The sequence below is a fragment of the Corvus moneduloides genome, chromosome 6 (genome assembly GCF_009650955.1).
Source record: "Corvus moneduloides isolate bCorMon1 chromosome 6, bCorMon1.pri, whole genome shotgun sequence".
NCBI classification, from domain to species: Eukaryota; Metazoa; Chordata; class Aves; order Passeriformes; family Corvidae; genus Corvus; species Corvus moneduloides.
The window spans coordinates 54,043,936-54,067,852 of record NC_045481.1 but is presented as its reverse complement, the minus strand read 5'-3'; the positions used below and the strand labels follow the sequence as shown (position 1 = coordinate 54,067,852).

Below are 23,917 nucleotides of genomic sequence, written 5' to 3'. Positions count from 1 at the left end.
GTTCCTTCCCTTTTTGGGCATATTTTTATCATTTCCCATTTTCTTCCTTCTTCTGTCCAATGCCTCCTTTTCATGCATGTTTTTCCATTCCCTTTTGCTTCCATTTAAGAATAATTATGTAGGATACTTTTCATTCAGCTTTTCTAACTCCCTCTGCCTGAACTCCATACTCCATCAGACTCAATGACTCGCATTCAATCACACGAGGGGGCAGGGATAGCATCCCTTGCTGGAGGCAAGGCTCTGGTTTTTGTTGCCTTGGAATTAGAGTTGTATGAAAGCTGTTTGATAACCAGCATGGAGTTTTTATATTGGGAACTGTCACACTCTCCATTCTTCATAACTCCAGTGGAAGGTCCTTAGCCTTCCTTTTCTTGACAGTTAGGAGAGTTCCAGCGCTGTTGGACCGTTTGATTGTGCGGAAGCTCTGTGTGCTCAGAAGGAGTTGGCAGTGACAAAGTGGCCTTTCAGCACAACAGTTATTTTAATCATCTGCAATACACTGTAGATCACTCTGTTGGTATGGCTGCAAAAGCAACATTTCGATGTGTGTGCCAGCTGATAGCAGAACCTCTGTCCACATCGGGGGGCAGCTGTGCAGGGCAAAGCTTTTACTGCAGTCTCCTGACATCAGACTTTATGACTCAAGCATTCAGATAATGCTATTAACTGAATCTCCCCTAGCCAGCAGTGGCCAAAAGTTAATGTATGGTCATCTTATCTTTTATTCCATCCATGAGGTAGTTTAGCTCGTTCAGCCCTGATCCACTTGCAGTGTTGCAGTCTGATAAATACCTTTTCCTGTGTCAGATTCAGCACACCAAGTCTAAGAGGACTGGCCTTGTTTCATGGTGGCTCTGTTTTGAATCCCAGTGTGCCAATTCATACTGTGCTTCTATTCCACATCTGCAGTGTCCCATGAATGACAAGTAGTGCAATGCACAGTCAGGGTTTTCTTGTCCTTCATCCCCACGCCTGTCCTGCCACCCTCTCACGACACAGTGCTTAGTGTGAGCACATTTATATGTGCTCTCGTGTTACTGGTCATAGCAAAGCCTAAAGTATATGAATGAATTACAGTTCCAGTTTCTAGGTGATGATAAATAGCTGCACACTGGCACTTTGGGGTATTTTGGAAGAATGATTTGGGTCAACTTACAGAAAACAACATCACCTGTGTCAGGTGTGATTCAGAAGCCATATGTGACCACACTGAAAGGCTGCAGTCACATTCACTGAGAACAGGCTTGGTTTGAGCTCTTCTGGTAGTAATGGGGAATTCACCCTGTGTGCTTTGGAGGTGCTCTGGGCTGGTGGCATCCTGACTCTGAGGATGACAGCACATAAATACTGCCTTGGCCCACTTTTCAGTACCATCACTGTGATTTTAGCCTTAAAATGAATCTCTAGAGCTCTCTAAAGCTTTGCTTGATTTAAAACCCCGTTTATTTTTCCCCCCACTTTTTCTCTTCTCTCACGTTTGTCAGATTATTTTGCCTTCAAAAATGCTTGAATGGTTTTTGTTGATAATGTTCTCAAGCACATGTCACTAAATTCAAGTAGCAGCCACATGTATAGATTTGGTGCAGTGACAAACATTCATGCAGAGCTCATGAGAAAAGTGCCAATATCTGTTGATGTCAGTGGTTTGATCTGATTATTTCCTTTTGAAATCTTTTCCCATGAAGTATTCAATAGAAATAGTATTTGAAATATTTTAGTAATGTAAGCTCTTATGAGCCTGAATGACTTCTTAAAGGATTTCTGTCTCTTTCCTTATCAAAAGCATGGCACTTATAATTGAAAGAGTTTGACAGGGTGTGGGGAAAATACTCTGTAGTGTCAGACAAAGGAGTTAAAGGATTTTGTCCTACAGAAAGTTAAGAAATAGAAATTGCCTTTTAAATGAACTTCATTAAAATTTACCTTTTCTTCTCAACCCAAGCATACTTTTCTTAAAAAGAAAAATGAATAAAAAGATAACTTTCATAAAATCACTGCCAAGTTCTTAAAGTGGTGGTAAAACTTCCTGCCAGAGCTGATAATTTCAAACACTTCAATTTCTTTGTGATAGAACCTCAAAATTCTTGATGTGCTGAAGGGTCCAAAACATGATAAGAGATTTGCCTAAGGAAGTATTTAAGAGTGTTCAAGTGTATCACTAAATGATAAAGGTCAGTTAGCAAAATATATTAATAAATTTCAGATTATTCTATGGTCACCACACAAAGGCACATTTATAGGCATTGCTAGATATTTTAAAGGCATTGTGGAACCTACTGTAAGTCTAAAGTTCAAGTACAGAACATTTTAACAAAGCACATGTGAATTCTGAAAAAATAAATCAGTTCACGTTGGCTTTTCTCTTGCTTTTCTGTAGATATGCTTGGCAATGAGTTGTTTGAAAGTGTTCTCAAAGTGTATTTGATGGCCAAATTTTAAATTACTTGACTTTACTTGTTCACTTCTAGTAATTTCTGGGGATGTTACTAAAATGATGTTCCTTCCTTTCACCCTGGAAAAGTAACCTATTTAAAGTAGTGTGCTTCAAGCAGCAGCCTGGGAAAGCTTTGGGGAAGCTCAACGTAAAACTTTATGGAAAATGTGATGGAGGTGAATAAAAGCTAAAATTTTAATTTATGATGATGCAATTAACAGCAGAAAAATGAAGAGTTAGTGGTTAGGCTGTGAGAGAGTGAGAATTCCTGCTTGTTTTTCCTCACCTGGTTTATTTGGAAAAAAATGTTTTGTTTTCCTTGGGCCTCCATAGCCAGAGGTGTTGTTAACACCACTTTGTGGAACACTGTTGTGAGAGTCTGGGTGTATGTGAGTCCCTATGGATGGAGATACAGGTTACATGCTGAAAATACAAAACCCCTTCATGTTCTTTGTGGTTTTCACAAGTGCCTAGAAGTCTGTTAGGATTTTGGGTAAGTTCTGCAGCTGAGTTCCTACAGAGCAGGGCAAATCTTGCTCTCCTGGCAGTCTGATAAGGACAGCTTTTGACTGGGGACCTGCGTGGAGCTGAATATTCTCCTGCTACATCCCTATGGCATTTTGCAGTGGAGTTTGTGAATAAACTGATTTTTTTGCTTATTAGTTTCCTTTCAAGCATAATCTGAGAGCAGTGGTAGATGCTTTTTGGTACCAACTCAAAGGACAATTTGCCTTTCATTAAATTTAACAGGGTTTGTCTGCACTGCAGTGTGAACTCTCCACTAAGTAATTCAGAATCATGATGAATGCTAAATAATATGGCAGCATGAATCATTGTTGTTTTCGTTTGGCAGCAGGGAAAGCCTTGATGGAATTGCTAAGTGATCTCAGTTCTCTCCAGATAGCTCAGTGTCGGCTGCTGCATTGTTCCTTTGCTCCTCTCTGACACACTCCTTTGGCCCAGTGCCTGTCTAATCATTGCTTAATGTTTCAAAAGCTGCCACCTTCTATTTGAAGCAATCTTTTCAAGCAGTACAAATACCAGAAGATTTGCGTACAGTAGAAATAGAAATAATTGGAAAAATAAAGTAAAAAAAAATAAATAAGAAATGAGATGTTAATAGCATTAATGTTTTATGAAGGTGAAAAAACATACTGCGTAGCTAATCAAATTATGGTAAAGTTCTAGGAAGCTTAAAGATATTTCTGTGGCTAAATAGATGGTCTATCAGTCTTACGTGCTATGAAATAATTATTCCTCCCAATCTATTGCTCCTAATCTCAAGCTTTGCTCATGTACACGAAGTGGAAAGAGAACAACAAGGTCTTCTAAAATGAGAAACAAGTTGCGACTCATTTGCCAGCAAATAAACAAGTTGACAACTTCTCTGCCAGCAAATAAACAATGATTTCTGGTTTTTTATTGCCATGAATGACTGCAGTGTCAGTACTTGAAAAATGTATTTACATTCCCATATCGAGTAAGTGACTGTGATTCCCTGCCTTGGAGTGTTATTATTACTGTATGGGCAGCAAGTTTGAAACATCTCCCTGTAGCCTGCTTCTTATATGAAATGTCTAGGATTACATTTTAGTGATATTTGTGCCCTTGAAATTTCCTTGTTGGTAGTTCATAGGCTTTGACAACCAGTGAAACTGGGTAGCACTGGGTCTGGTTTTGTGTGTTCTCTCATCAGGAATCTCTGTTCCCAAAGAAATGTTTTTTCTCTCTACCAATTTCCCCCCCCCCCCCCCCACAAATAGGTAAAACTCAAGGAATACTGAGGCAGAAGTTGTGACTGTGTGTATGGTTAATATCTCACAGGCAAAGACAAAATGTATTCTACAAGTGGCTTTAACTTCTATTAAATACTCTTTGTGCTGCACAGTGTTGTATAAAAGGGCAAGGACTGAGTGAGGCTGTGCCATGACAACCTCTGGAATGCCTTGTGTCCAAGAGGGAGACCTGCTAGACACTGAAGGTTCCTGTTCTTCTAGGAATAGATCTTATGGCATCTGAGCTTAGAGCATTAGTCCAACCTGAGAGAAGAGACTTGAGGAAAGCTTTTTTACCAGAAATACTCAGCTATAGCATAGCCAAGGGAAAAAAAAAAAAAAAGTAGGTCAGTTAAAAGAAAGGGAGATTTTTCTGATTGAGAAGCAAAGACTTTGTCCAGAATTCCCTGCTCCTGGGGAGCCCAAAGGTTGTGTAAGGACAAGAGAAACAGTCAAGGTTATTTTGCTTTTTTTTTTTTTTTTAGTGGTCTAGATCTGCACACTGCTAGAGCTATCTGAAGTAAGCAATGTCTGACTTTTGAAATTTTCATTTAGTCTGTCTCCTTGCTTCAGCAATTATATCTCCCAGAAGAGAAGAACATCACAAAATAATGAAGTTACAGGAAACCTCAATGGCTTGTTAAAAGGAACATCATCACATGTGGGCACAGAATGATCACATAGCTCATAGGAAGAAAAATGTCAGATGAAATAAGAGAATTTGTTCTTTAGTTTTACCCTACAAGCCTGAAAAGATCGGTTGTTACAGAGTGATACAGAAGTACTTTACAGGTTGCCTGATACTCAGTTGGCCCTGAGCAGTATTTTATGTAACTCTAACTAAACTTTCACTGATCTACTCTTCTTCTGAAATCTGAATAAGTGGCTTTATTACTGTATGCCCCCGTAGGAGCTCTGGGAAGAGTTTGATGGCAGGGAATGTTGGTAGTTCATATCCTTGAAAATTCATTGAGCATGGGAACTGCTTGGTGTTTCTCTCTCAGATGGTCCTACAGCAGCCTGGAATACTCTACAAAGCTTCAGACATCATGTGGGCATGAGCACTTCTGCAGGAGACAGACCAGTAAATCCAGTTTAAAGCAGTCAAAATTGCTGTTTTACTGCATGCTGTAGAATGGGATTTTCTGTTGGTTTTGCAGATGTGCACTCACAGTCCCTGAGGTGAGAATAGTACAATAATTTTAGTGTTCAAGCTTCCATCACAGCTCGTGGTGCTGGTGTGCTGCCTTTCTCAAAATGGTGCTGAGATTAAACTAAGCATGATACTAAATCTAAAGAACAAGACTAGATACATGAAAGCTCTCAGTTGAAAATTTCTTTTAAAAACAAAAGGGGGGAAAGGGGTTATTCAGCTACTTTAAGTTTTTAGGGTTTGTTTTACTTTCATTTTTTATATAGCTTTTTTTATCCTTTGCTTATGTCAGTACTCCATCTTTACCAAATATCTAAAGCTTTTAGGTTTTGTTTCTAATTTGAGGAACCAATCTTGAAAGGTGCTGACTCCTAGGACTGTTGTTCATTAACAGGCTGTGTTCTACAGTGTGATATAGGTTCTTTCTCGTGACATAGAAAAATATTTTCCATAAAGTTGTACGATTAGGCCAGAGAGTGTTACCACAAAATGAGGGAAATGTAATCCTTGAATGCATCTTCCAGTTGTTAGGTCAGCTCACATATCCCATCTCCTCAAATTAGAAATGGTTCATCACTGAAAGAGAGTGTTGTCATCTCAAATGGGTGTAACTGGAACCTCTGTGATCCTGCCAGCTCTCATCAGAAGTTTCAGTTCCGTGGAGCACCCATCTGAGACCCAACAGGGTCTACCAGGAAGAAGATTGCAAAATTGAGCCTGTGTCACTTTCAGAGATCTGTAATTCCTACTGCAAGCTCTGTGTAGGTTAGCATTGTCCAATATTTGTTCTTTTTATCACTCTTGCAATCAGGCACAAAAATTAGGAAGTCAGGGGTCTTTTGAAATACCTAAAAAGAAAAACCTCAAGGAAGGTGAATTAATAAAATGGTCTGTTAAACTAACCATCGTTTTATGGCGCTAAACTTGAAACACAGAGAGATGACTTAAATGCAGTAAAATGGGAAAAAAGAGGTCTAATCAGCTTTACTTAGAGTGGAAAGTGCCCTAGAAAAATATGCCTGTTCCTTCACAATATATCAAACTGAGTTTAATCAACTGTGGATTACTGCATAATAGCTCAATCAACTTCAGGTCAGCAAGAAAGAAAGTAGAGGAATTTTTTAGTAGAACTGTAAAAGAAAGATACATGTTCAATAGTTCGTTTGGCTTCCTGGGTTAGGATTGTCAAAGTTATCAAAGTAACATGAAAAACGGCAGTGTGTGATTTATCTCTCTCAGGATCTTATGCACCAAGAGTTGGCTCTGATCTATGACAAAACATGTTTCAAAAATTGCATGAATTTTGATGGTGTTGCACAGTGTTGTGTGCACCCCGTGGTTTAGAGTTCCTCTAGAGTATTTGCTAGAAAAACGCTAAGCTCTCTGGATGGGCTCTGCTACACTGCTGCTCTGGCTCTCTTTTCCCTTCCTAACAGAGCAGTAGTGGGAGTGATTGATTTAGTACAGAACAATGATCACTTAGCTCAGACCAGATACAACCCGAGTTAGCAAATCTGTGTGCTGGAGATGGATTTTATAGCAATTAAGTTTCCACACTCAGAAACTTTTAATTGCAGCAGGTTCCTTTGGTTATCAGAACCAGGCTTTATGCTGGCTTAACTTTCCCTACCTGCCCATCTCCAGCTGGACTAAGTGGATTTCTGATTCTGGTCATTTTTAAAGGTTCCTATCTGTGTGAAACTGCACTTCTGTCTGTGCCATACATACCCATTACAGTAGGAATTCCTGTGATTTATATAACTGGCTGTGGCAGAGGAAAAGTGTTTTTTGTGCCTTTGTACTATATTTTTAAAATTTGCTGCCACTTGCAGTTACCTGTGTAATCACTTACTTGTTCAGTGGTTTCCTGACTGAGAAAGACCTATAAAACCACCAGTAACTATAAAATAAAAATGTTCTGATTTTTTAATGGGTCCTTTTAGAAATGGTAGGTCATTCTCTGTGGGTTTTGGATAATTTGCTTAAAGATAACTGTTGAAATTGAGGTGTAAACTGCCTGCATTATCCTATTACCAGCAGAACCCTTGTTGACTAAGCTTCAGCCCAAGGGCTCAGTAGCATCCCAAAAGGGGCTTGACTAGTGACAGCTGAGAAATACACGAATTATAGAGAATAAACAGCCAGTTTTGAAGGGAGTAGTGAGCAGATCTTTGACCTGTCACTGAAGGTACTGTACATTTATCCTGAGAGAACCTGTATAGCTGCCTAATAGTTCCATGTCTCTGTGGTAGGATGAGGCACCATTGATGCTTTGGCATTGTTCTGGAAAAAACCAGCCAGATTTCTCTGTAAATATTCTGCAAGTCATACTTTAACATGGTTCTGATTCCAGCTGTTTCATCTCCCCTGGGAGACAAAGCTTTGTTTCTGTGAGTGAAGTGCCCAGAAGTGCCTCCAGAACAGGAGGACCAGGAGTGGTAGGGCTGGACCTGCTTGGAATAGGTGAGCCTTCCCAGGACAGGCAGGAGTGATGGCACATTGGTGGTGTGGCCATGCAGGATGTTTCTGCCTTTCTCCCTAGGAAATAAATGCCTCTCCAATGTGTGCCAAATCACAGTTCCACTGGGGAAGACTTGAGGAATTACTCTGCTTGCTCAGGTCTGTCCCTGGCATCAGATTCCAGGCTCCTCAATGTATTTATTTGGCATTTCTTTCAGTAAACTCTTTTGTTGCTGTACTGTTACTGGCACAGATGCAAAAATGGGAGCAAGTCTGCTCAAGAAAATCTCACTTAAAATTTTGTCCCCTTTTGAAAAGTATCTAACCCTTGTTACTGTCCTCTTTTGTGCATTATGACTGAACACCGTGTCACCCTGATCATGCAGCCAGTTGTGTATATTGTAAGCCTGATTACTTGTGTGATTTATGTTATTTTGTAAGCTGCCACGTGGAAACAGGGAGGCATTCCTTGGTTAAGGTGCTATTCAGCAGTTAGATGCACAATGGATCCCATCCTCCTTGATGCCATTGCATTCAGTGAAACTATTTGTATCATATGGTACCAGAATTTATGAGCAATGACTTCAGTCTCTTGGCTTCCAGAAATAGACTGATAGTTCATCAGAGACTTGATATACACATGGAAATAAATTTAAAAATCCAGGGAACTGTAAGTACTGTGACAACTGTCTGGAATATTAATTAGACAAGTTACAAATTCCTGTCGTCTTATTATTCCTTTTAACATCATTGAGAATAAGATAAATAACCAAATTAATTTCTTTCTGAAGGGAGGTCAGTGCAAATCACAAAACAGTTGTAGGCTTTGTCTGAGATGGTAGATGAGTTTCATTCTTAATCAGCTGACTTTAGTAAATTTTGGTTTTATTTTTTTTTAAAGGGCTGTAAAATACTTTTCCTTGAATCAGTTATGTCCTTGGTGGGATTTGATATATTTGGTGTTTTCCTGGTTTAGCTATTAAGACCTAAATTAATTATTTTTCCTTTTTTTATTAAAATTGATAACTTTATATCCTACACCTTCCTTGTATTTCTCCTGTGATTTAGAATTTAAAGTATTTTTTCTCAAACTAGTTCTCTGCTCTTTTTTTTTGATTGTGTTCAAGTGATTTGGCAGCGAGCAAATTTGGATGGTTTTTTGTGTTCTGTATAAAAGCTGGTTTTTAAATGTTACTGATGACTGTGTAGGGTTTAGAGCCAGCTAAGTGTCTTGCCAAATTATTAAAGCTCTCATCCCCTCACAGGCTGCTGGTGTGACTATCCATTATTGCTCGTGGGAGGATTCTTTTCCAGCTTGGCAGTGGGAGATAGTGCTGTCATTCCATTTCCCTGTCCAAGGGGGATCCTGGGATACCAACTCTGAAAGCAAAGTTGCTACAATGAATTTGCCATCAGAAATATGTTAATATTTATGAATGTTCAAAGGGACTTGTAGCTCTTGGTCTTCAGATTTATGAGGAAAAAATATTCTTGTCAGTGAAGAGTTGCAGAAAGAGTTTTAGGTCTTTTTTGCCAGTTTGTTTTTTTGTTTTATCGCTCTTGTAAGTGGTTAGTCTGAAGGAAGTTATTTTTGTCGTTTCAAATGCAAATATCTAGACTTAATCACTGCAGGTTTGAGGTATTGTGCTTTTTATCTGTACCAGACAGACTTAGGGTATACTGTCAATATATTTGTCTTTACAGTGTGCTTCATTTGATCCATCTATAAAGAGCATGGGACAATATTTCCTGAGTAAACTTAGAAGGAGATGAGACAAACCTCTGTCAGGATTAATTGGAACAAGGGTCTCTCTGTGTTGGGGCAAGAAGAAGGGCCAGATGATCTCTCAAAGTCTGTTTAGTGCTGCAGTTCTTTGATGTAGGTATATTTGTCAAACTATTTTAGGTCTTTTAACAGAAGAGCGCTAAAGAGAAGTTCATAAACACTCATTGATTAGTCAGCCTGTAGATTTTCAGGGCAGGGATTTTATATTCAAGGAAACCTCTTATAGTTTCTGACCCACCATAAAAATATTTCAGAAGCTGTTTTTCCTGTTGAAGGGAAGGTGGAAGGGTTGCAACCAGCAGTAGAAAGTTCTCTCTGTATTTGGCAGGTTTATTTTCATTCTACTGGAAATAATTTCTGACCTCAACATTTTGAGAGGCCTGGACAAATATGGAAAAATTAGATCCTCTGAAGGCCTTTAACAGTTCTGTGAATGTTCCTGTGCCAATGGACAGAACTAGAGATATCTTTAGAATCTCTCATGTTGTAATACTCAAAGTAGTTGGTCACCGTTGACGATGTCCACATTAAAAAATGTTTTTGAGATGTACTTTTAAACAGAGATCACTGTATATGAAAGAAACACCATCAGGCTCTGCAATCTGTTTGAATTATGTATGGAGAATACATATAAAAAGGCTCACAGCTTGTTCTTTGCATAACAGCCTGTGGTGCATAAGATCACCAGATTCCTTCGCATTAATGCTTTCTCATTTACCATCTGCAAACAAGTAATTGCAAAGCTCAATTTCTTTAGCAAACTGTTGCTGTTGGAAGACTTGTGACACAGAACAGCTTCAGCTTGACTGGTATTTATTAACTGGTGTTATATAGATTTAAAGTGGAAGTGTTTTATAATTTTACATAGTCACTGATAGGCAGAGTTTCATAAACCGTGAAACAGACTTATTTCCTGTTATTTCACTACTGGTGAGCCCATTTGTTCAGCTGAATGCCGTAGTGTTTAGTCTCTGCAGATCTGTGAAAATCAGGAAACTTGTACTTTTAATGACCTAAGCAAGGGCTAAGGAGTCAAGCTTCAGACATCTGTTTCAAAAACCTTGACCTTACAGTGTCAGAAACATGTGCTTAGTTTCTTGGCAGGGTTTTATTTTATCTAAGAAATTGAAAAAATATTAAGATCAGTTTCTGTAAGATTATGACTGGATGTTGCAAGCTCACAGAAGGGCTGAATCACTCACATCCCAGTTCCTGTATTGCTCTCAGACCATCTACTCAGTGTTGTAATTTGTTCTGTGTCTGCCTGTTTATTTTATCAGAAGATAGGTGTGGATCAAAAGAAATGAATGCATCCTCTCCAAGGCAGATTTGAACTCTGTCACAGCGTGGCTGAGGTGAGAAGTGACCCCTGAAGACCTTCTAGTCCCACCCACCTCCTCAAAGCTGGCTCAGCTAGAACAAGTTGCCCAAGACCATGTCCAGTTAGGTTTCAAAATCTCCAACCTCAGTAATATCTTTGTTACGCTAGTTAAAAAGATTTAAGGTGACTGGCAATTTAAGCCAGAAATACAAGTTTTAAACTTAAAAAAATGTTGACTGCATTTTGGCATGTGAATGTAATCACTTTTGATTTATGAGCCCAGCTGAGCCTCACTGACTGTATTTGTTTAATTCAGATGCTGAGTAGTTCTCACCAAAGCTGTTCTTGTCATCTTAATTCATAGAATTATTTCTGATGGCCAGATGCTAAGGAGTTGTAAAAGTGCCTTCTCTTCAACAATTAAAAGGATTGAGCTTCAGAGCAACATCTCATATGACTAAAACATTGTGGTTATTGAAATCCAGATTCAAAGAGAATAGTTTGTAGTATTTTAAGAATGCCATATTGGCACTGTCCTGCACTTCCAAGACGGTAGACCTGAAGTGCATGAACTAGGTCAGGTGATTTTGTACCCTGCCCCAAGTAAATCAGCCAAGCTGCTCCCAGAGCTGGAGGTGGCACATCTGCACAGCGCTCCATGTGCTGGGAGGTGCTGTGGCTCTGTCCTGGGAAGCTGTGGTGCCCTGTCCTCACAGGAGGAATCTTTACTTGCTGAGTGGTAAATCCCAGTTGTGTATGCTTGGTAACACCAAGATTGGGGATATTTTAGGCTTTCAGACAGAGGTTTTAATGGTGGTGGCTCATGTAGTAGTGAACCACCAAGTGTTTATGAAGAGGATGAAATGACTGGATTTTGGTAAGAGAATGACAGGATTTCAGTGAAGAGCCTTTAAGAGGTGTGCCCTGCTACTCCTGCTGGGTTTGTTCATTACACAGTGCAAGTCAAACCAATTGGATCAATGGGTTCCAAAATCAAAGTAGCAGGTGGGTGGAGAAAAATAAGGCATTGTTTGATAAGGATAGATGTTACGTATGGACACAGCCAAGAGGAAATGGAGACATAGCTCATCCAACTTCTCATAAATTTTACATACATTTGATGCCAGCTGGTTTCAGAGGGATTTGTGAGTGCTAGTGCATATCAAATATCAGGTCCATTTCACATCGGTAAGGAAGGATAGTCTTGATGAGAGCAAAAGGATGGGCAAGACAAATTCATTAGGGAATGGTCACATCAGTGATGGCATGGTTTAGTATTGAAAGGACATGCATCCCTTTGAGTTTTATCCAGGGATAACTTGTACCATGCTCCCTAATTAATGTCTTTAGATTGACTCCCTCGCTTTACTAAGATACAACTGATGCATTCTTTGTTTATCCACCTGAAGGGATTAAACAAGTCATGTACAAGAAGAACAAATCTTTATTAGGATTGATACAAAAAATCTTTTCTGAAGCACGATTGCAGCACAGCAAGTTTAATTAGTTTTCACAAATGCTTCCAATTAACCCACACAGTGTTTGCTTTTTAGCTACCGAGAAGATTCAGTCACACAGCAAATAAAAAAAGGAACCTTTGACTTAAGCTTTCATGTGCAGCTTAGCAAAAAGACTGAGAGTAACTTCTTGCTAGCAGTTGGTAGTCTTTCTGCTTTTCAGAAAGTTACTTGCTTCTGCTGTAGGTTTGGGAGTTTTGTTCTTCTGGATGGTAATAGAAAAAAAACCAAACCAACACCTGCCATGTTTTTCAAAGAGACATTAGGAAACCTACTTGCTCTGTGTTTTAATCACCCTGATTTGTCTGTGGTGAAAGACAGGAACAGTGCCTAGTCTCCAGTTTGTAGTATTTGAACTGTGACCACTTTTTGTTTGCCTCTTCAGGCATTTTGTCTTCTTATGTTTATGGCATTTAGTGGAGCTACTTATTTTCCTGATTTGAGTTCCCTAATTGGAATTGCTGCATGTGGGTCAGGTTCTTCACATTAGCTGCAATTGTAGCTCAGGTAGCAAACCCTGCCAGTTCCTTTGACAACAGCTTTGCAAGCAGCTCTTCTGAGGAATCTATAAACCTCTCAGGTGGAAATACTGTGCAGAATGCAAGTGGCTGCATTTGATTTTTTTTGTTCTTGTCAAACTCCTCTGTGGAAAACGCTGGATTATCCATGTGGTACTGCTATGGTACCAAAATGTTAGTGCTTAACATAATTTATTAAAATAACATTAATTTGTCTTGTTTCCATAAGCAGAACCTTGCTTTAAGCATACCTATATGTATGGATTATATATAGCGAAAATATAAGGAAGAAATTAATTACTCTTTGTTTAGGCCACTTAACACTTTCAGTGTCTGTAGGATTGCGGTGTTTGCTATGTAGGGTACAATTTACACATTTTTAACTTAACATATGGGAAGTTTAGAATGTGGGGGTGATGTGAGAGCCTTGGAGGTGGAAGGGCCACATGCCTCAAGAAGCTTCCTGTTACTGCTCTGTGGAATAAATGCTGCTCAGGATTTTTAAGGTTTGGATGTTAATTATAACTCAGAGTTTAGTACCTATGGGAGCAACCTCCTCCTGTGACATAAGAATATAGCTGTATAAACCCTCTGAGGTTAACTGAGATGAATGCTATGTAGGAAAATGAGATCATTACCCAGTCCAAAGTTGTCTTCAATGCAACATATTGCAGTATGCAGACAAGGTAGAAACTTAATGTTCATAGATGGAGAGAATTTAATCATGGAATTTCATTACAAATTTAGCTGTTCAGGAAGCGCTCTTTTGAAGATGCCAAAGGGTTTAAATCTGAGAAGTTAGGCAGTACCTATTCTGAAAAATGTGGATATACTGCAAATCAAATTGCAAATCATTGCAAATAAAAATCCAGTCCAAGGAAATTAGCCTGTATCTGTGCAAAATCATTATTCATAGTGAAAGGTCAAATGGGATACTGGAAGAATTGCACAGGAGGTAGTTTCAAGCCTTTGGATATCTATAATAAATGGAGTCTGGTAGGTGTTCTGCAGAGCTACAGACTACAGCATGGCTGGCTAAATGAGATACAGGCAGGCAGTACTTAGTGCTAACAGTCCTCCGTAGAAAGATGTCCTGGAAAAAAAGTAAAATTCCCAAGTAATATTTTATGTAAATGTCAGGATTCAGAATTACAATGTATATAAAAATAACAATGTCAGTAAAAATTAAGCTGGGAAGTCATTTAAGTTTGCTGCATTTATTGAAAAAATGAAGCTATTTGAAAAATGTGGGGAAGGGCCTGGATACAAGTGCCCATGTGCATAGTTTTTCACATGAACAATCAGTTTCACACATCTCGAGTTGTTCTTCTTAATGGGCAGTGACTGATGGGTCCCAGGAGTCTCTCTGCTTTGACCACAGGTCTTCAAGCCTTGCTTCAGAAGGTAAATTTGAAGTAAAGGGCTAAAATTAAATAACCAAAAAAAAAAAAAGAGAGGAAGGAAACAAACAGAAATTACTGTGAATTCTACCAGAATACAAATGTTGAACAAACCTGGTGTAATATATCTAAATATTAGCGGGAGGCAGTATAATTCAAAAATATTCTCCTCAACTCTTGTTTGCCTAATACTTAATGAAAAAAAATTAAGTAAGGAGCTTTTAAAATGTTTTTGTTAAATTTAGGCATTATCTTCACCTGTGAAACTTTAATGAGAATCTCCCAAGATGTGAGGCATTTCAGTGCCCAGGTGGTGTTTTTGATTCCAGTCCATTTTCTGTGACCCTTTACCCTCAGCATCCCAGCAGCTGCTGGCTCGGCAGTGCTGGGTGTCGATGCGTGACTGATCCAGAGAGACAAACCTGTGGAATGTCAGGCAGCACGTTGAGAATTGCTGTGTGTTTCCTCGTGCTTTCTCAGCCAGCCCAGCCAGCTCTGCTTTTGCTGACAAAAAGAGAACTTGAACTGGTAGCCCAGCCTGCTTCTTGTAGTCTGGAGCAGGAGCTGTCCTTCCCTGGAAGTCCCGGCCATCTGCAGAGTAAAGCAGAAGGCTGGAGCAGCCCAGTCACCTGAGCCTCCAGCTGCTCACTTGGGTGTAAATCCAGGAGCAAGTGCTGGAGCTGGTGGGATTCTGTCTTACTCTAGTACAGTGAAAATACACTTTTACTGCTTCTAGTGTAAAAAAAAAAATATTGACACTACTGCCAATTGCTTCTAGGGAGCAGGAAAGGCAAGGTTGGTGTGTGCTCTTGTGTGTGCATGTTTTATGCAGGCAAGGTTTCCACCCTGCTGGGAGGCATACTAATAGCCACATTAACATAGTTTAGTTTTAAAATAACGTACTCCTAATTAAGCAGGATTTAACCAAATCTTTTCCAGACTGCAATAGGATGCTAATAGCAGTGCTGTTCCTGTGTTGTGAATTGTGAAAAGGTATAATGAATTTTAGTTCAAGTTTACTGCCTGGGTTATTTTTAATATCTAGCCTTTTTTTTTTTTTTTTTTTTATGAAAACATAAGGGTTGCTGCTGCTGTCCCTCACATGTTTCTGATGCAAAAAGGCAGGGCATGAACAGCAGTTGTAATACAAGAGTTAACTTCCAAACCTTTCTTTAAAAATAATGGATCAATTGTGATTAGGTGCCCACAGAGAAATTTTCTGTAATAACTGATGAAGGGCTTGGAATAATTTGTTACATGCTGATCTATTTAATCTAAAGATACAAATTCTATGGTATTATGTTCTCTCTAGACTTGCAGTTCAGAATTTTTAGGAAGCAGTGGATGATACAGTAGTATAATAAGCAGTTTTCTTGGAGATCATATGTGCTGGATTTAGAGATTTTATACAGCTACCAAATGGCATGGTCCCAGCACTGTGTTATTCCTAAGGAGTAAGCAAATATGCTGGGAAAGAAGCAAGCCAGAATTTGTTGCTTTAATTTGAAAATGTTCATAGTTGATTCTCCCAAAAAACCCAGTTTTTATCTTTAGAGGGCAACAAATCCTGTGGCTCATATGGTATTCAAACCAAATAATTTCTGATTTGAATGGGGGCTTTACAGGCGTAAAAACTCTTTGGATTTTGTCCATTCTTTAGGAAGTTTCAAAAATGAGCAGTTGTAACTTCCAAGTTCTTCGAAATGATGTGAATTAAAAGCCACAACTTACTTAGCACAGTAGCTGCTTCCCAAGTTGTCCCAAGTGAACTTGGCAGTGTCACTGAGGTGACATTCCTCGAAGGGTTGTAGTGGAAGTGCACTCTGAAGGCAGCGCTTTGCTTGCTTGCTAGGTGATGGGGTAGGTCCTGCTCCTTCTCTTTGTGCCAGGTGAGCAGGATTTGATGGCTGTGCAAGGTAATAAATTGTGTTTGGTAGAATTTTTCAAGACTGTATGATATAATAAGAGGATATATGAGAGCTGACTTTTTCGAGGGGTGATTTTAACTTGCACTTCCAGTGACATCATGTGTGGTGTTGCATTTGGGACCCAGACATATAAAAGTGTTTTCTGAGAAGTTCTCGTTGACTTCAGTGACTTCACTATTTCACATGTAGAATTTTTACCTGCAAGGGGTATTACCTGATCTACTCTATTTGTATTGCCAGAGATGTATTAACCACTTGAATAACAAACAAAAATTGCTGATATTGGGATGGTTTGCTTTTATTTTTATTCTGAGAAACATCTTGTGTGACTGCAGCTCTGCTGATATAAAAACCAGTCCGTTTTGTGAACTAATCCCATCTGCTGAAAAGAACCCTCCTGCCCAGGCAGGCTGTATTTTTGCCTGGTGGATTGGGTGCTGTGTTGCTGTTGCTGTGTGAATTGCATTCTTCTGCGGTGGCCTTTGAAAGGAGAAGATAATAGCAGGTCACACAGAACATGATCACAGGTAAAGAAATCAATCTTTCTGGCTTGGAATATGGACAGAACAGTTTGCATCTGATGTGTAGGAATTGTCTGGTATAGTAAGAGTCATTCAGTCAAAATCAAAAGTTACCAAATGTAGCTCTACATTTGGGCAAGGTTAAAGAAAAAGAAAAGGGCACTGTGAAATAGTGTTATTGCTGTCCTGACCCTCGAGGATGCTTTCGTAGTATCATCAGGTTTTGTGCATGTTGGTTTGCTCCCAGGGAAGGGATTCCATGCAACAAATATAAAGTTAGATAATAATTTCTGATATCAAGTAAGATTTTAATAAAAATCAACGTGTCATGCAAGGCCAAGTCTTATTTATTAAAATCAAAACCTGTCTCTTAGTGCTCTCTGTCATTCTTTTAAATAACTATTTAACAGTGAGAGTTACTTCATATTGTTTATTTGGACCTGCTTTGAGTCAAAGATTGGATTGCAGAGGTTCCCTTCCAGCAAGTATTCTATGATTGCTTTCTGTTTCCTCTTCCTTTCATAGTCCTGTTCTCAGCTATTAGAGAGAGGTTTGATCCAGAGAGCAATATTAGCAGCTCTGTTTCGTACAGTTCTGACTGAGTATTTGCATATTCCATTTTTAATGCAACCTGTGTGACTAATTTCTTCAGAATCCACTCCAGAAATAAAGTAGTTACACTTGGACTATTGTTTTTTAATTGGCAGGGTTTATTTTTTTTCTTTATGAATCTGCTACCATAATGTGAAGTACCATGCTGTTTCTTGGAGTCATGATTATTTATCAGGTTTATAGTACAGTGAGCAACTTGCTGCATCTTATGGTTATGAAAGTACAGAGCTTTCTAATGTGCTCTTCTGATTGTATTTTTCTTGATTTATACAATCTGATCTGGCTCTGTTCAGGCATTTAGTTTCTTTTCTGAATAGTGATTTTTCTCTTTCACATACATCCAAGAAATAGATTAGAATTAAATGCTGTATATTAAAAAAAAAAAAAGTGCCACTTGGATTACTGAAAACAGCTGGGACTAGAATGCATTTCTCAAGCACTTCTTTTAACATTTAAAGGTCATTCTATAGATGAATCCAGGAACACCAAGGAATGAAATGATGAACTCAGAATTTTGGCTGAGGTTATTCCAGCAATGTGTCATATCACTGTCTCTCTGTGCATGTTAGGCCTCTCGCTTTACGGCCACTTTCTAAAACTATTGTATCCAAATAAACATCAGAAGTGATTCTTGCATCAGATGTGATATTTATATCTGATTTCAGCAATAGCGCTTATTCCTGCCCTCATTGTTGTGATCACATTATTGTAGCCATGATCCATCCAATAGCAGTCCCTAAATGGGAAGCAGTCATGCACTGAAAGCTGGGGTGGGATAGTATTCCTGCTGAGGTTAATTCAAGCATCCAGCAATCTCCACATCGAGTGGAACCGTTAAGTTTGTATCATTAGCTCTGTATTTAAAGAGACTTTGAAATTTGAGCACCATTCTAGGATTCTAGGTATTGCCCTGAAGAGATACATGGCAGCCTCTGTCCCTCTGGTGTCTGTGTGGCTGGTGGCAGCACTTGGAAAGTCCCTGTTCCGTGTTTAGCTGTGTTTGCATGTTCCACACGTGCACACCTGACTGGCAATCTAAGAACAGACATTTTGTGCCTTTTTATTAGTCCTGCCTTGCCTCTTAAAGAGCTGAAATGTTCACCTGAGAGCAAGTATGTTTTCTTTTCCTCTCTAAATATTAACACTTCCCTTTAGTAAGCTCTGCTCTGTTCTCAGAGATAAGAGTGTGAGTCTCCCATGGTCAGTGGGATGGAAGAGCAGTGTTCAGTTCCTTTGGTGCAATGCATTTCTGTTGACATTTGCAAGATCCCAGATATCAGATGCCTCTTAATCCTGACACAGTGATGTGGAAGAGCCCTTGAATCTGCTCTGAACCAGAGTTCTCGGGGTTCCATATACACCACGGCTCAAAATGCAGAATCACAGCCTTAGGGAAATCATGTGGTGATAATGTGCAGCCCTGGGATTTGGGAGATTCAGGTTCTATTCCTCCCCTTCTGCAGCTTCTGGTGTGACCTTGCAGATTCATCTGGCATCTTAATTTATGTCTCTGTCTTGCAAAGTGTTGGGAGATTGCTGCTAGGATGTGGGCTCAGTGATAGTTATGATGGGATGCACCTTACATTAATTGAGTGCTGTCTTCAAACAATACTTAATAAATAGTAGAAGGGAAATAAAAGGGATTTACAGCCCTTATAATAAAGACATTACCCCAAAAGATTAGTAGTAACAAAAAATAACAGCTGTAATATTTCTTTCTTCAGTATCCCCCACCTCCATAACAGAGAGTTGACCTGTCAGAGTTTCCAAAAGATAACTTTTGTAGTTCTTCCCGTACTTTTGGGATTTATTAAGACACAGCAATATTTCTGTGTGGGACTGAATGATGTGAAGTGTAGTATCCCATTTTCATGGCTGGGATGAGAAATAGACATCCTTTAGGAAAAAACAAAAATGAACCTGTGTAGTGAACATGTCTGCTAGATGGCTCATGGAAGAGTTGCTGGCACAGATTCCTTCTGCAAAGCCTCGTTTTTGTTGGAAGCTGTTTAACTGCTGTTTTGAAGTGGATTTATTTGCTCTATGATGTCCTTTTGCTGTAGGATTCCCAGGACCTTACACAAGGATTCAGTGAAACGTCCACCTGAGCTCCTTCCGTGCATAGAGAAGATGTTTGTGAAGGAGCTGAGTGTGGATCAAAGCAGTCCCTATCGAATCCCTTGAAAACTTCCCACTCCTCTGTATAAGATTCTCCTGGGCAGTTGAAGGAATGTGTGTGTGTGTGTAGGGGGTGAGAGGGGAAATGCATTTCTTTTCCTGCCTTTGTTGTGGGAGAAGGGTGCTGTTCATGTGCTAGAGTAAAGGAACCCTTGGCTTGTAGACCAAGATATGAGCTGGAATGGGTTGCTGTAGGCAATTTATCTTAATAGACCTGAGGAGGTCTGACAGCAGCTGGGACTTTGGCTTGCTGAATGCAAGTGACTGTGAAAGTTCATTACACTCTCTATCTTTACATGTGGATAGCCTGAACTTCTGGGATTAGACTATGCATCTCTGTCAACAATACAAGTTAGGTATGGGAGTGGAGGAGAAGGACTCCACTGCTTCTTTTTTTTTTTTTTTTTTTTTTTTTGAGGTCTGTCCAGATCAATTCCTTGCATCACGTTGGTAATTTCCCCTGGGTGGTTTATCTATTACCAGATAACACGGGGTTATTAAATACGTGTGCACAGCAGGCCCTCCTTATCTGCTTGTGCATTGTTGCCCTCTGTTGCAGACATTCTCTATACACATGTGCATTACAAATGACGTGCCTCTATCTGGTTATAAATATTTTCCATTTGGAATTATCTGCTTCTGCTACAGAGATGAGAGGTGATCACTTGAGCATGAAAGATAAAGGACCAGAGGTAAGAAAAATAAAAATGATGAAGCACTGAGCTGCATACGAAATAAGTGACATAATCCACATATCCTATTAGATGAAGTGCAGCAAAACAGGTTCTCTTCTATGCCTAGCTTCTGCCATGAATTCAGGTTATTACATGAAGTCAGGTTGGTTGCCTACAGAGGGACTGAGGTGGGAGAGAGGAAGGGGTTTGCAGCAAGCCTGTTATAACAGGCTTTCTTTATTTGCCAGAAATTAAGTTAGCTATGTTAATACATGTTAAAATTGGAAAAGCAGCTCTTCTTGTTCTTAAGATTTAGAGCCAAAAATAATCAGGTAAAGAAGATGGAAAAATCTTGGTTTAAAATTAATTGGCTTGTGCGAATTTTGTCTTTTTGCCAATTGACTGGTCTTTCATGCAGAGGCAAGGTGTACCTGATGAGACAGATGTTCCCAGTGTGGCAGCAGCCCTCGTGGTGAAAGGCTGTTTTGCCTTCCTGCAGGGCAGTGGATCCCATTGTGAACCTGCTGCATTGGGAATTCACGAAGGCTCTGCAGTCCTTCCCAGAAGCAAGCTGACCAATGGTCTCTTGGCTCCAAACCCAGGCATAAGCTCCTGCTGTATTCTTGCAGCTGCTATAATGATTTGTCTTTAAAAGTGTCCTTTATGGTCCAAGAAAATATCCAACACTTTTCATTACCTGGGGACCAGAGTGTGCCTTCTAGGCAGCTCAGTGAACACATAACATAAAATAATGAATTGGCAGGTTTTTACCCCTTTCATATAATGTGTCAATCCACAGTTTCTGGCACAAGGAGGCCAACTGTTAAGTTAAACCCCATTCTGTATTGAAAAGTAATTCTTTCCCTTCACAGCAAAAGAAGCCATGTTTGTGCCAAGGTAGAGGGACATGGCAATTCCTGGGCCTTTGACATGGAAGTAAATACTTCCCTAAAGGTAAAAGCACAAGGTTTGCAGAGATGGCAGTAACATGCAGCATGCATTGCTGGGCTGAAGTCAGCAGGGACTCTTGGGGTTTAGAAAATGTTGAGTGTTATTTTATTTATATATTTGTTATTTTAGCTCTGTTGGCAAACTTACAGCTAAGAAAAAGGTCAGTAAAATGCATCTGTCTCAGCCAAGCATAGTGTGGGGCTTCATAAATGTAACTGTTCTGAGAGATGAGAACTCATTTAAACACTCGGAGTGGGAGTATGTTAAAGCATGAAAGTTACTGAAAGTGAGCCTTAATTGGCTGTTCTTTAAGCTTCTTCTCCATAACTGAGAGGCAGTAATTTGCTACTTATGACAACACTGTATCAATTACTTTGAAATTTGAAGCCTGTGGACAGACCCACAGCTGCTGTAGGGCACTGGTGTAAGAGGCTAAGGCACCTGACATCCCTGAGCATTGAGCCTGGTCACTTCTTGATTTAGGGAGGACAGAGGCTTACAAAAGATAGCCCATGTCATGCAACTGGATCGAAGAGCATGACCTGTAGATGGCTTTCCTTTTGAGAAAGCGGGGTGGTTGAAGCCTTCTGGCTCCTCATGCTCCTTGCCCCACCCTGTCCTGCTGCTTCTGCTTCCTAAGAAGGCAAAGTTGTGTGAATTCTTTAACACTGCTTTGTCATACTGAGTAGGGGGACTTGATAAACAGAATCTTTGTCAATTTATTAAAAACACAAACAACCTCTTGGAAGTGTTTGAACTTAATTATGTTAATATTAAACATAATTATGGCACACTAATTATGTTTTCTACATTTGTGAGGAGAGTTGTGCTGTGCTCTTCAGACATCTGTACCATATAGAGACAGGTGGTAGAGTGCAACATTTCCAAGTGCCATTTTCCCATTCCATATATGGCTGCTCTTTCATTCCAATTGCAGATCCTCATTCAGCTTAGTCAAATTGACTCCTTATTTGAGAGATTCTGTGCTGAAAGGCAAATGCATCTATCTTTATAAGGCTGTTTGTTTCCATAATTAGACACTGAATCAACAGTGTATTGGAGATGACACATTTGCTTATTCCTTGTCTTCTCCCTATGGTAGCATAAAGCAGTGAAGCACAATAATTATTGAAAAAGACTGTTTATTATTCAGGCAACATATCTTGAAGTGGAGGAAAAAAAAGAACATGGGTTGAAATGATATTGCTGAAGACCATCAGTGCCATAGCAAAGCGTATGAATAGTTCTGGGGGGAGAGTCCCATCATCCAGGCCAGTTGGGCTGGGTGCTCTGAAACTGTCAATACAATTGAACTTGGATTTCTCATGTAAAATTCCGAAAGACGTGGAACGCGTGGGGAAAAAACTGACTCAACTATTTTCCTAGGTCATTGTAGTGGTTTGGTCTAAAATACTCATTACTATTTACCTTCTGTGAGATAAGAATTAGGAGAAAAGCAAAGCAGGCACCAAACTTGAAAGAATATAAAGAAGTTTATTAACAGACATAAAAGGGGGGGGGGGGGAAATCATACCACACGTTCAGAACTCTCTTCCTCCCCCCCACCTTTCTCCCTTCTCCCAGTGACAATGTAAAAAGACAACTCTTGAGATGTTCAGTGTGTTTACCACTTCCATAATAACCTTGTTCAGTCCATTTAGGAAGAGGAGTCTCTCTTGCCCATGCTATGAAAACAGTATCACAACGAGACAGCCGCCTGGGTTGGTTCTCTGCTCGCGTCTGAATCCCTTCCCCTGACCTGCAGCTTGTCCCACAAGTGCTTTCGAGGGTCCACTCTTGAAGTTTTTTGGGGTACAATTTTAAGGTTGAGCCATTCAGAAACAAAGGTTCTCTTCACCCGTCTCTGGGAGCATTTAATCTCTAAGAACAGAGGCCCTCCTCCTTCCCTGGGAGCAAAGGGTCCTCCTCATCTTCATCTCTAGGACTATCTCTGGGAGCATCTCTAGGAACTGAGGTCTTCCCCTTTCCATGTGGAGTAAGAATCCTCATTGTTTCCATCACTCCTTGTTCAAACTTCTCATGAAATTACAGCTGCTTCAGCATCTGCCTATCTCAGCGCAGGTGCTTTTGCTCACAAGTACAAGTTGAACACTCCACCCCCCATGCCTTCATGAAATTGCAATGGGTACTCTGATACATCATAGCTTTACAACAGAATTTCAGCTTTAAGCATCTCCTCTTTCTTCTCCCTCAGGTTTTCAGCTCTACACAGCACTGAAAGGGTTAATCTCACCCAGGCCTTGCAGCTGGAGTTTTGCTTATCACTGTTGGCCACATGATCTTTGCCAGGCAGTGGTGGGCAGCTTTCGGCTGAATCTTGGCCGCACTGGAGAGGGGGAGCCGGGCTGCTCTGTCTGCTCAGAGCAGGGCTGTGGGGGGTTCCGCAGCTGGAACAGGGCCCATTGGCTCCAGGATGGCTGTGGCCCGCAGCCACCTGTCCCAGCACTGGAAACAAGAGAGAGCCCTGCCCAGGGTTTGTCTATTCTTAAATGTGGACCACAGAGGCGGTCACAATTTTAAGTGTCTTAAAAAATTGTCCATATTCAAAGTGGCCAGCTGATAGGTTCTGTCAGGTCACAGAGGAAGCTGTAAGCACCCCTTTGCAAGAACATCACTTCCAAGACTATGCTTTGCTAACCCATGACAGGCATCTTTAAAGTTCTTT

At 40.0% G+C, this 23,917-nt stretch overlaps 1 protein-coding gene and 1 long non-coding RNA gene across 4 annotated transcripts in view; one reads left to right on the top strand and one right to left on the bottom strand.

Annotated features, from left to right (window-relative positions):
- Positions 1–23,917, top strand: part of GALNT18 (polypeptide N-acetylgalactosaminyltransferase 18) — a 209,147-nt gene that overhangs the window by 109,881 nt on the left and 75,349 nt on the right. The gene's annotated exons all lie outside the window — the stretch shown is intronic.
- On the bottom strand, positions 14,169–14,891 carry LOC116445523. Its single transcript, XR_004240804.1, has 2 exons — positions 14,626–14,891; positions 14,169–14,390 (listed from the first exon to the last, which is right to left on the bottom strand). It is a non-coding gene; the product is annotated as an uncharacterized LOC116445523 (long non-coding RNA).